Source organism: Austrofundulus limnaeus, unplaced genomic scaffold, assembly GCF_001266775.1.
Source record: "Austrofundulus limnaeus strain Quisiro unplaced genomic scaffold, Austrofundulus_limnaeus-1.0 Scaffold109, whole genome shotgun sequence".
Lineage (NCBI taxonomy): Eukaryota > Metazoa > Chordata > Actinopteri > Cyprinodontiformes > Rivulidae > Austrofundulus > Austrofundulus limnaeus.
In genome coordinates this window covers 31,063-40,637 of record NW_013952511.1, presented here as the reverse complement: position 1 = coordinate 40,637, position 9,575 = coordinate 31,063, and the positions used below count along the sequence as shown (strand labels likewise).

Here is a 9,575-nt window from a genome sequence, read left to right as displayed (position 1 = left end):
TAAAGCTACTTTACATATTTCAGGGACTTTTATTTTGAACTCCCTTCTTATTTCATGCCGTTTTACTATTTCAGGGTATTTTACTATTTCATGGCATTATATTTCATGGTCCAGTATGCAAATGAGGGGGCGGAGTTCGCTCTGTGGTTTGGGATTCAGGAAATGATTCTTTAAGCGAAGTGTAGGAGTAATTCTTAAGTGTCGTCTTAGAGCTGATTTGCGACACCTGGCTGTGCCGCAAAGCTGATCCATGACGTTAGAAAAAACCCCAGCATGGACCAATCACTGCCTCGGATTTCATGTTCAAGAATATTGTCGGAGAAATAGCAAGATAAAACTGAAAATCTTAAAAGTTCACTTTCAGCACACTAATGTTGACACCTTGTACTGATTGTAAATTAGATAAAATGGCCTCATTTGCATCATGAATACGGACAAAAATCTCAGATTTTTTTTAAATCAAAAACTCAGCAGCTTTAATTATTTTTATGTCTCAGAGCTTGAGATTGGGTCCTTCCCAACTGGTGACTACACACTCTGCCTACTCCCTACATACTAAGTTTGCGTGTTCCCATGGAGGGTTGGCCATATTAAGTCACATCTGAAACCAGTTACGGAGGGCGAGTGGCTTATTAAGCCCTCCACAGCGAGTCTGCATCCAATGCAGACTTGAGCAGCACGTGCAGCACCAAATAGTGGTCGGTAGTGATGGGTCGAGCAACACCGATGTGTCGAAGCATGCGTTGAGCTAATAGAATGACACCCCGTGTCGATGCGCGTATCACTAAAAACATCACGTGCAGAAAGAAACAGGAGGAGTAGAGAACCTATTTCTAGCAGTAGAGTGGGTTGAAAGATTGGTTGTTTGGTTGTTTGATGTCAGTGAGCAATAAAGCTCACTGACTTTGAACYTGGTAGGATTGTTGAGCTGCATGAGCAAAGCGTCTCACAACGTGCCATCGCTGCTGAAGTTGGACGCAGTAAGACAGTCATTTTGCATTTTTTAAATGATCCTGAGGGTTATGGAACAAAAAAGTCAAGTGTAGACCCAAAAAAATTTCACCAGCTCTGAGCCGCAGGATCCGATTGGCTGACCGTCAAGACACGGGACGATCCTCTACCCAAATTAAGGCCATTACTGGTGCTGACTGCAGCCCAGTAACCATCAGACGACATCTGTGAGAGAAGGGCTTCAGAAACAAAAAACGTCTTCAAAGGCCACGTCTTCTTCAGCGCCACAAAATTGGCCATTTGGACTTTGCAAGGGTGCACCAAACATGGGTCATTGAAAGGTGGAAGAAAGTTGTCTTCTCTGATGAGAAAAAATTTAACCTTGATGGTCCTGATGGCTTCCAACYTTACTGGCATGACAAGGAGATCCCACCTGAGATGTTTTCTACACGGCACAGTGGTGGGGGGCGCCATCATGATTTGGGGTGTGTTTTCCTTCAAAGGAACAATGGAGCTTCAGGTTGTGCAGGGGCGTCAAACAGCAGCTGGCTATGTGGAGATGTTGCAGCGGGCATCCCTCATGACTGAGCGCCCTCATCTGTGTGGTAATGATTGGGTTTTTCAACAGGACAATGCTGCAGTTCACAATGCCCGCCTGACAAAGGAGTTCTTCCAAGAGAATAACATCACTCTTTTGGACCATCCTGCATGTTCCCCGGATCTAAACCCAACTGAGAACATTTGGGGATGGATGGCAAGGGAAGTTTACAAAAARGGACATCAGTTCCAGACAGTGGATGCCCTTCGTGAAGCCATCTTCAACACTTGGAGCAACGTTCCCACTAGCCTCCTGGAAACACTGGCATCAAGCATAACTAAACCATTGTTTGAAGTCATCAACAAGAATGGTGGAGCTACTCATTACTGAGTCCTTTTTTTGACACTTTGATTTCCGTTTTGGGGGGGTTTCAGGTTTTTTGAGCTATGGTCTTAAACTTTTGATCAACTGAAAAAAATCATGTTTGAGTGTAAATGCAGTTTTCAGAAAATTCCCTGCTCAAAAAGTTCTTGTCTCTTGCACTGATTTCTTCTTTTAACATTGTGAAGCTCTACTTAGAACCTTCTTAAGATCCAACAGTGCAAAATGCAAATTCTTGCACTTTTTTGACTGGTCTTAAGAGTTTGATCAGGAGTGTATATAAACTCAAAATATTGGAAAAACGTTAATAAGTTTGTAAAAAAATAACAAGCATCCTCATTCACAACATGCTCACTTAGATTTTCATGTTATGAAACATGTTCACATTATTTATAGACTGTATCTAAAAATATCAAAGATATTTTAAATGTAAATGAAGCTATGAAATAATACAATATGAAGCACAATGTCTTAAATTATATTATTCATTTTTTAAATAGGTCATCAAATCAGTGTCAGTTGAGTTTGTCAACTAGGTTGGCTGTAGTGAATTTTAAGGTCCAGCAGATGTCAGTATTCAGTGACACAGTATCAACACGTATCGGTACAGTTTGGTAAAATGTCAAACGACACAATGCCTCATCGACCCATCACTAGTGGTGGGTATGGAGCACAGGAAGTATAAATATAAGTTCCACATATGTTTTGTACACAAATTTACTAAGTAAACACCTCACCAACAAATATAATTTCACAAAGGCTATATTTGTTCAGTTCAATTCAAACTTTATTGAAGACAGAACCCTGGTCCATATTTAAAAAAGAAGAAAGGGAAAAAAATAAAGAAAAAGTAAATAAATTATTTAAAAAAATGTTGAAAGTGCAATTATTTTGACAAGTTATCAGCGTTTGTTAAAAATAAATTCATATCTGAAAACGCGCTAAAATGTGGGCCTAATTAAATATTTTCTTTGGTTTATTAAAAAAACGCTTTTTAGACAATCTTACTGTGTTCGTTCTCCAGCATTCACAGTCATTAACAGCTTGGTCTGAGAGGACACCCCGCACGCTCCATCATTGTATCGTGTGATATAATAAAAGAAACGTTCAATCCCACCGTAATTTTTATTTATTTATTTGGGAGGGGGAATTGCATGCACTCACCAGCTGAATATATTTAATATTTTCTCCAAAAGCCACACACAAAAATCCACCTTTTAGTCCAACATTATGCACAGTTTTTTATTTATTTACTTTTTGTTTCTTTTGTATTTTTGACAAAACCTGTTTTCTGCACCTTATAACTGAGGTGGGGAGGAGGACAGCTGTGCTCTCTGTGTGACCTCTGTCTTCTCAGTCCACCTCTGGAGCAGTCTTAACTTTTCAGGATCCTTAGATTTAAGAATTTTAATAACTGGCACTTACACTTAAAACTGAGTAGGAGCAAATCTAAGAAATGTTTATCACTTAAGTCTAAAATTCCACCCTAAGAAGTTTGATAAATACGGGCCCTGATGTTTGCTGTATATGAATAACTAAATGTATTGTGCGGGAATGTTGTAACAGTGACACTTGACTAATTCTGTTTCATGAATAGAGATTTCTGGGAGTTGGTCAAACATGTTTAAAATAATAAAAAGGCAGATGGCATTCACACACTTTTTTTTTGTTAGATGGAAATGTTACAAATCCCCATTAAAGATGTTTTCTCTGCCAGTTTGGATAGTGAATCAGCTCTGAAGCAGCTCACTGTAATTCAATACAAATTAAGATTGACCAGTGTTCTCTTGTCTTCTGTCAGCAGCAGGAGAAAAGGACGGATTTCTGGATTCATTGAAGCATCCTTACTTCTGATTGACGTCGGCGCTCCTCTGGGGAAAATGCACTCGCTCTTGAAGGATTTCGGGGTAGGACCAATCCGGTCCAATCTGGTCTACTTGTTTGCCAAAAACGAATGATCTCATCTGTTGTTATAAAGCAGAGTCAAACTCTACATGTTAAGGCAGAAGATGTTCTCAACACTAACTTTGGTTTAATGATTAATCTCTGTTTGCTTAGTGCATCCATTTACTGACTTTGTTTGCATTGGGCCCAGTTTAAATGCCTCCTGAATGTTTCACTTTTCAAAGTAGATGGAGAAATAATCAAATAAACCAGGTTTTGTTGTACACTAATTATTATTGTATGTATAAAACAGATGAAGCTGCATTTGTTTCCAACAGACCGATGTGTCACCCTTTTTAACTAAACTGATGCCTGCAGATATTTGGTACCACTTACTGATGAAGGTCCAATTTAATGCTTTATGAATGAGTTTGTAAACATCATTAGCAGTCACTAATAATAATATTTAAAGGGGCTATATCATGTAAAATCAACTTTTTTGAGCATTATATCATGTAATAATGTTATCCTCTCATCAAAAGCATGCCCAAAGTCTTACTTTGACTCATTCATGCATGTTTGAGAAATCATGTAGTGTCCTGAAGCAGCCAGGCAGGGGAGCAAAAACCACTGGTTGGGACTACAACCCTTGGCAAAAAGTATGTAATCACCAGTCTTGGATGAGCACTCATTCAGACATTTCATTCTGTAAAACAAACTCAGATCAAAAACATGATACAATAATAAGATCACTCCAAAGTGCAACTTGTTGGCTTCCAGGAACACTCAAAGAAATGAAGAGAAAACATTGTGGAAGTCAGTGAATATAACTTTTATTGACCACGCACAGGGGAAAAAAAATGGAATCACTCAATTCTGAGGAAAAAAGTATGGAATCATGAAAAACAGATAAACAAAAGACCATTCAAAATACATCACTAGTATTTAGTTGCACCACCTTTGGCTTTTATAACGGTTTGGAGGCATGGACTTGATGAGTGACAAACAGTAATCTTCATCAATTTGGTGCCAACTCTCTTTGATAGCAGRTGCCAGATCAGCTTTGCAGGTCAGAGCCTTCTTGTGGACCATTTTTTTATTTCCACCACAGGTTTTCAATTGGGTTGAGATCTGGACTATTTGCAGGCCATGACATCGACTGAACGTGTCTTTCTCCAAGGAATGCCTTCACTGTTTTTGCCCTATGGRACYATSCATTGTCATCTTGGAAAATTATTTCATCACCTCCAAACATCTGTTCAATTGAAGGGATGAGAAAACTGTCCAAAATGTCAATGTAAACTTGTGCATTGATAGAAGAATTAACCACAGTCATCTCCCCAGTGCCTTTGCCTGACATGCAGTCCCGTCTCATCAAGGACTGTGGAAATGTGGTTGTCTTCTTCAGGCAGTCCTCTTCATAAATCTCACTGGAACGGCACCAAACAAAAGTTCCAGCATCATCACCTTGTCCAATGCAGATTCTTGACTCATCACTGAAGATAACTTTCATCCAGTCATCCACAGTCCATGATTGCCTCTCCTTAGCCCATTGCAGTCTTGTCCTTTTTTGTTTAGGTGTCAATGATGGTTTTCTTTTAGCTTTCCTGTATTGAAATACCATTTCCTTTAGGCCATTTCTTACGGTTCAGTCACACACATTGGCTCCAGCTTCCTCCCAGTTATGCTTCATCTGTTTAGTTGTACTTTTTCAGTTTTCAAGACAAATGGCCTTAAGTTGTTTGTCTTGACGCTTTGATGTCTTTCTTGGTCCACCAGTACGCTTGGCTTTAACAACCATTTATGCTGTTTGTATTTGGTCCATATCTTGGATACAGCTGACTGTGAACAGCCCACATCTTTAGCAACCATGCTTCAAGTGTTACCTTCTTCAAGAAGTTTCACAATCCTCTTTTGTTTCAAGAGACATTTCTCTTGTTGGAGCCATGGTTCTTGCCACTCCACTTCATCCAGCAGCCCTCCAAGGTGTCATGACTACAGGTGCTTTTAACTGCAGACTAATGAGCAGATCTAATCTGAGGCAGGTGTCCATTTAGGGAAAGGAAACTGGGTGTGTCCTTATTTTCTACCTCCAATTCCATACTTTTTTCCTCAGAATTGAATGATTCCATTTTTTCCCCCTGTGCTTGGTCAATAAAAGTAACATTCACTGACTTCCACAATGTTTTCTCTTCATTTCTTTGAGTGTTCCTGAAAGCCAACAAGTTGCACTTTGGAATGACCTTATCATTGTATCATGTTTTTGATCTGAGTTTGTTTTACAGAATGAAATGTCTGAATGAGTGCTCATCCAAGACTGGTGATTCCATACTTTTTGCCAGGGGTTGTAGAACCTCCTTTTGGGACCATCTCCGCCTCCGGGATGTGTCTCCAAGCCAAGCTTCCTCATCACGGACCACACCCCTCACCCCACACACTCCGCCCATAACTCCTGCAGGCTCTCGGCAGTAACAAAGCAAACGAGTGAAACTGAAAGTGAAACTTAAACTGTCTGCTGCTCTCAACATTAGCTCTCACTCAGTGAAGCTCTTTTCAGATTCAAAATACCTTTGAGGAAATGTATTTTCAGATGCCAAGTAAACTGCATCATAGCGCACACGCACACCCCCCCACCCCCTGCACTGAAATGGGCGAGACAGAAGTGGAAGGTGGTTCTTAAAGAGACAGAGGCCAATTTCAAGGCGTTTAGAAGAGGAAGTGATGAGAAGATTTTCTATTTAAACATAAAAACAGCATTTTAATAACAACTAAAGGTGACATATGCCCCTTTTCCACTAGTGCCACTTAGTGTAGTGTCGGTACGATTCCGTACGATTCCAAGCCATTTCCATTAGGCCAGATTCATGGAACCGGCACTTTTTTTAGTACCTACTTCATTGTGGTTSCAASCAGCCCCAGCTGACACCAAAATGCGACGTCAGAACACTGTTCGTCACTGATTGGCAAAATTTTTGCAAATTTTTAAAATTTCAAAAGTTATTCATCAAATGTGTTTCCATCTCTCATTTTGCTCATTAACTTTTTTCAAAATACCTAAAAAAAACACCTCCACCAACCGCCCAAAACACACCCATTGGAACCGGACTGGAACATAGTGGAAAACCAACTGGTCCTACTTGTACCGATCCGTACCTACACCAACCGTTCAACACTACACCATGGAAAAGGGGCTATATAGATACTTTATTATGGTATAGTATTTAAATTTATGCCTGAGAAACACATAATATTGCCCCTTTTAATAAAACCACTCAGACACTGCTCATGCATTTAAGCTGGCTCACTGTTTGGCCAGATCAAGTGCCTCATGCATGTAAATGTAAGTTATTGCTAACTGCTCAGCTCACTGTTTTGCCTAAATCACTTTAATAAATATTTAAAAAAACATCTGAAAACATGCAGATAATTTACAAATTTCTATTTAAAATTTAAGTTTTAAACAAATGAATAACAAGTACAGCACTTCATCTTGCCAAATAGTGATCTCACTTCAGTGTATGAAGTGTTTCATAACGGTTTTATCTTCATCTCCATCTTCTACCTCTTATCTGTGGTCGAGTTATGGAGACCTCCCTCTCTCAACACCATTCTCCTGCTCCTCCCTGGGGGACCTCCGAGGCATTCCCAGGCCAGAGGGGATACATAATCCCTCCAGTGAGTTCTGGGTCTGCACCGGGGTCTCTTCCCAGTGTAAAATCTCTAAAGGGAGGCGTCCAGGAGGCATCTTAATCAGATCCCAGAACCACCACAACTGAATCCTTCTGATGCTGAGGAGCAGCTCTGACCCAGACAACTCTGAGCCTGAGCTCCCTGCAGAGGAAACTCATTTCACTCGCTTCTACCTTGGATCTGATCCAGTCATGATCCAGACCTCATGACCACAGCTGAAGGTTGAAACGTAGACAGACCAGTAAAACGGAGAGCAGATATATTGTCATCATTGTTTTATAAAGTGTTTACAAACTCATTAATAACCTGTTAATGAAACAATAATTCATCCTTTATAAGGAAACTTTATTAGGAAGTGGTACCAATAATTAATGTATTAACCACATCAATGAAGGTGTTATTGTTCCCCTGAGATTCTAAAATATGGTACAGATTTTTAACCCTGTCACGTCATGATCTGTTAAATAGCTCTCTCTCTCACTCTATGTATTATCTCTAACTATAACTGATATTTTGGTTTTGTTTTTTGTTTTAGCCTTTTGTTATGTAAAACACATTAAGGCCTTACACGATTTAGATTAATATATACCATGCTGCATTGCACAAATATATCTATATAAAAATTGTCAGTTAATGTTTGTGTTAGTTATGCTACTGTGACTTGATGTATTTCTGTGTTTCCTGCTAGAGTCAAACGCCAATCAACCAAAACTTTTACTTTCACTGCTGGTAGTGTGGACCTTTCTTATCTTTGCTTCTTTTTTTTTTTAAGAATAAATTACTTTTTTAAGACACCGGTGAAATGTTGAGCGTAATTCCAGGGTATGAGTCGTTTTGTGCAATCAGCAAAAGACACTATTTAAATGATCTGATTTAAACCAACTCATTTATTGACAGCTAAGTGTTCAGTGTGTTTCTAAAAACAGTCACATTATTTGGTGCCAAGAATATAGTTTGTGTAAAGATGAATTTGACACGTTGATGGTGCTGGACTCATTTTCTGTGGTCAGATAAAAGAAAATAAGTGGTTGTATGTATTTGGTTGACTGCCTTTAAATCTGCAACTGTCAATCAAGACTGATTGATCAATGTAATATATTTGTATGGAGAAAAAAATACATATTGCCAGCGTGTGCTATTTTTGTTTCATTTTTTTCCTATTCCTTAAAGAAATGAACATCTCTCTCCACCTTTTGTGCCAGTTTGAAACTCTGATCATCATACACGCGAAAATTTTTACCTGACCAAGTTGTTCCACTTAACCAAGATGAGTAAATGTAACGAGTTATGTAAAGACATAACTTGGTTAGGTATATTCAACCAATCTTTTCTTTTTATTTAATCTTATTTTATTTATTTATTTAGTGATGAGAAGAGTTGTCTCTGATGTTTGTATGTGACAGAGTCGTGTGATCTGTTACTCAAACCTGCTCCTCAAGGGCAACTATGCTAGTGTTGTAGTCAAGACCACCTAACCCGAGACCAAGACCACAGTGTCGAGACCGAGACAAGACTTTTAGAGCCTGGACCGAGTTGAGACAAAGACAAGAAAAAAAACAAAATCAGTGCCCCAAAAGGTAGAGTATTCTGTACACATAAGTTAATAAAGCTAAAATTGACCAAATCTCTGTGTGAGGGCAGAGGAAATAGTTTTGCTACAGAGGCAGATTGCTAATGTTGGCTAACATTAGTGACGATAAGTGTTTAACATAGTCCCCACGTCTCTGAGAGTGAAGCCCTGCAGAATTTACAAGTTGCTGTATGGTTTCTCCTGGATGGTGTTTTACAAATATATTCTTTATGATTTATGTAGCCAAATTGATTTACTGGAGATCTGGATTAGAATCAGTAGGTTTTAAATCAAACAAAAGCAAATACGTTAACAAATAAACTGGACAATATTCTGGCTATTTGTTGATATTTCCACAGTTGACTGGTCTTGAAATAAAATAGAGTTCTCAATGTCCGAGACAAGACCAAGACCATCAAAAAGTGGTCTTAAGACCAGTCTCAAGTACTACAACACCAGAGGTGTCAAAAGTATTCATATTCATTACTTAAGTAGAAGTATAGATACTAGGGTTTAAAAATGCTTTTTTGGAAGTAGAAGTATCAACTCGAGCTTTTTACT

At 38.9% G+C, this 9,575-nt stretch overlaps 1 protein-coding gene across 2 annotated transcripts in view; it reads left to right on the top strand.

The window, feature by feature from the left end:
- si:ch211-286b5.5 (guanine nucleotide-binding protein G(I)/G(S)/G(O) subunit gamma-10) overlaps positions 1-4,276 on the top strand; it is an 8,054-nt gene extending 3,778 nt beyond the window's left edge. The window contains exon 4 of one of the 2 annotated variants that reach the window (XM_014013993.1): positions 3,675-4,276. The gene's annotated coding sequence lies outside the window, so the exon portion shown is untranslated. Of the gene's footprint in view, positions 1-3,671 lie in introns of both variants that reach the window. The other variant, XM_014013994.1, reaches the window with a different exon arrangement.
- The last annotated feature ends 5,299 nt before the right edge of the window (positions 4,277-9,575 follow it).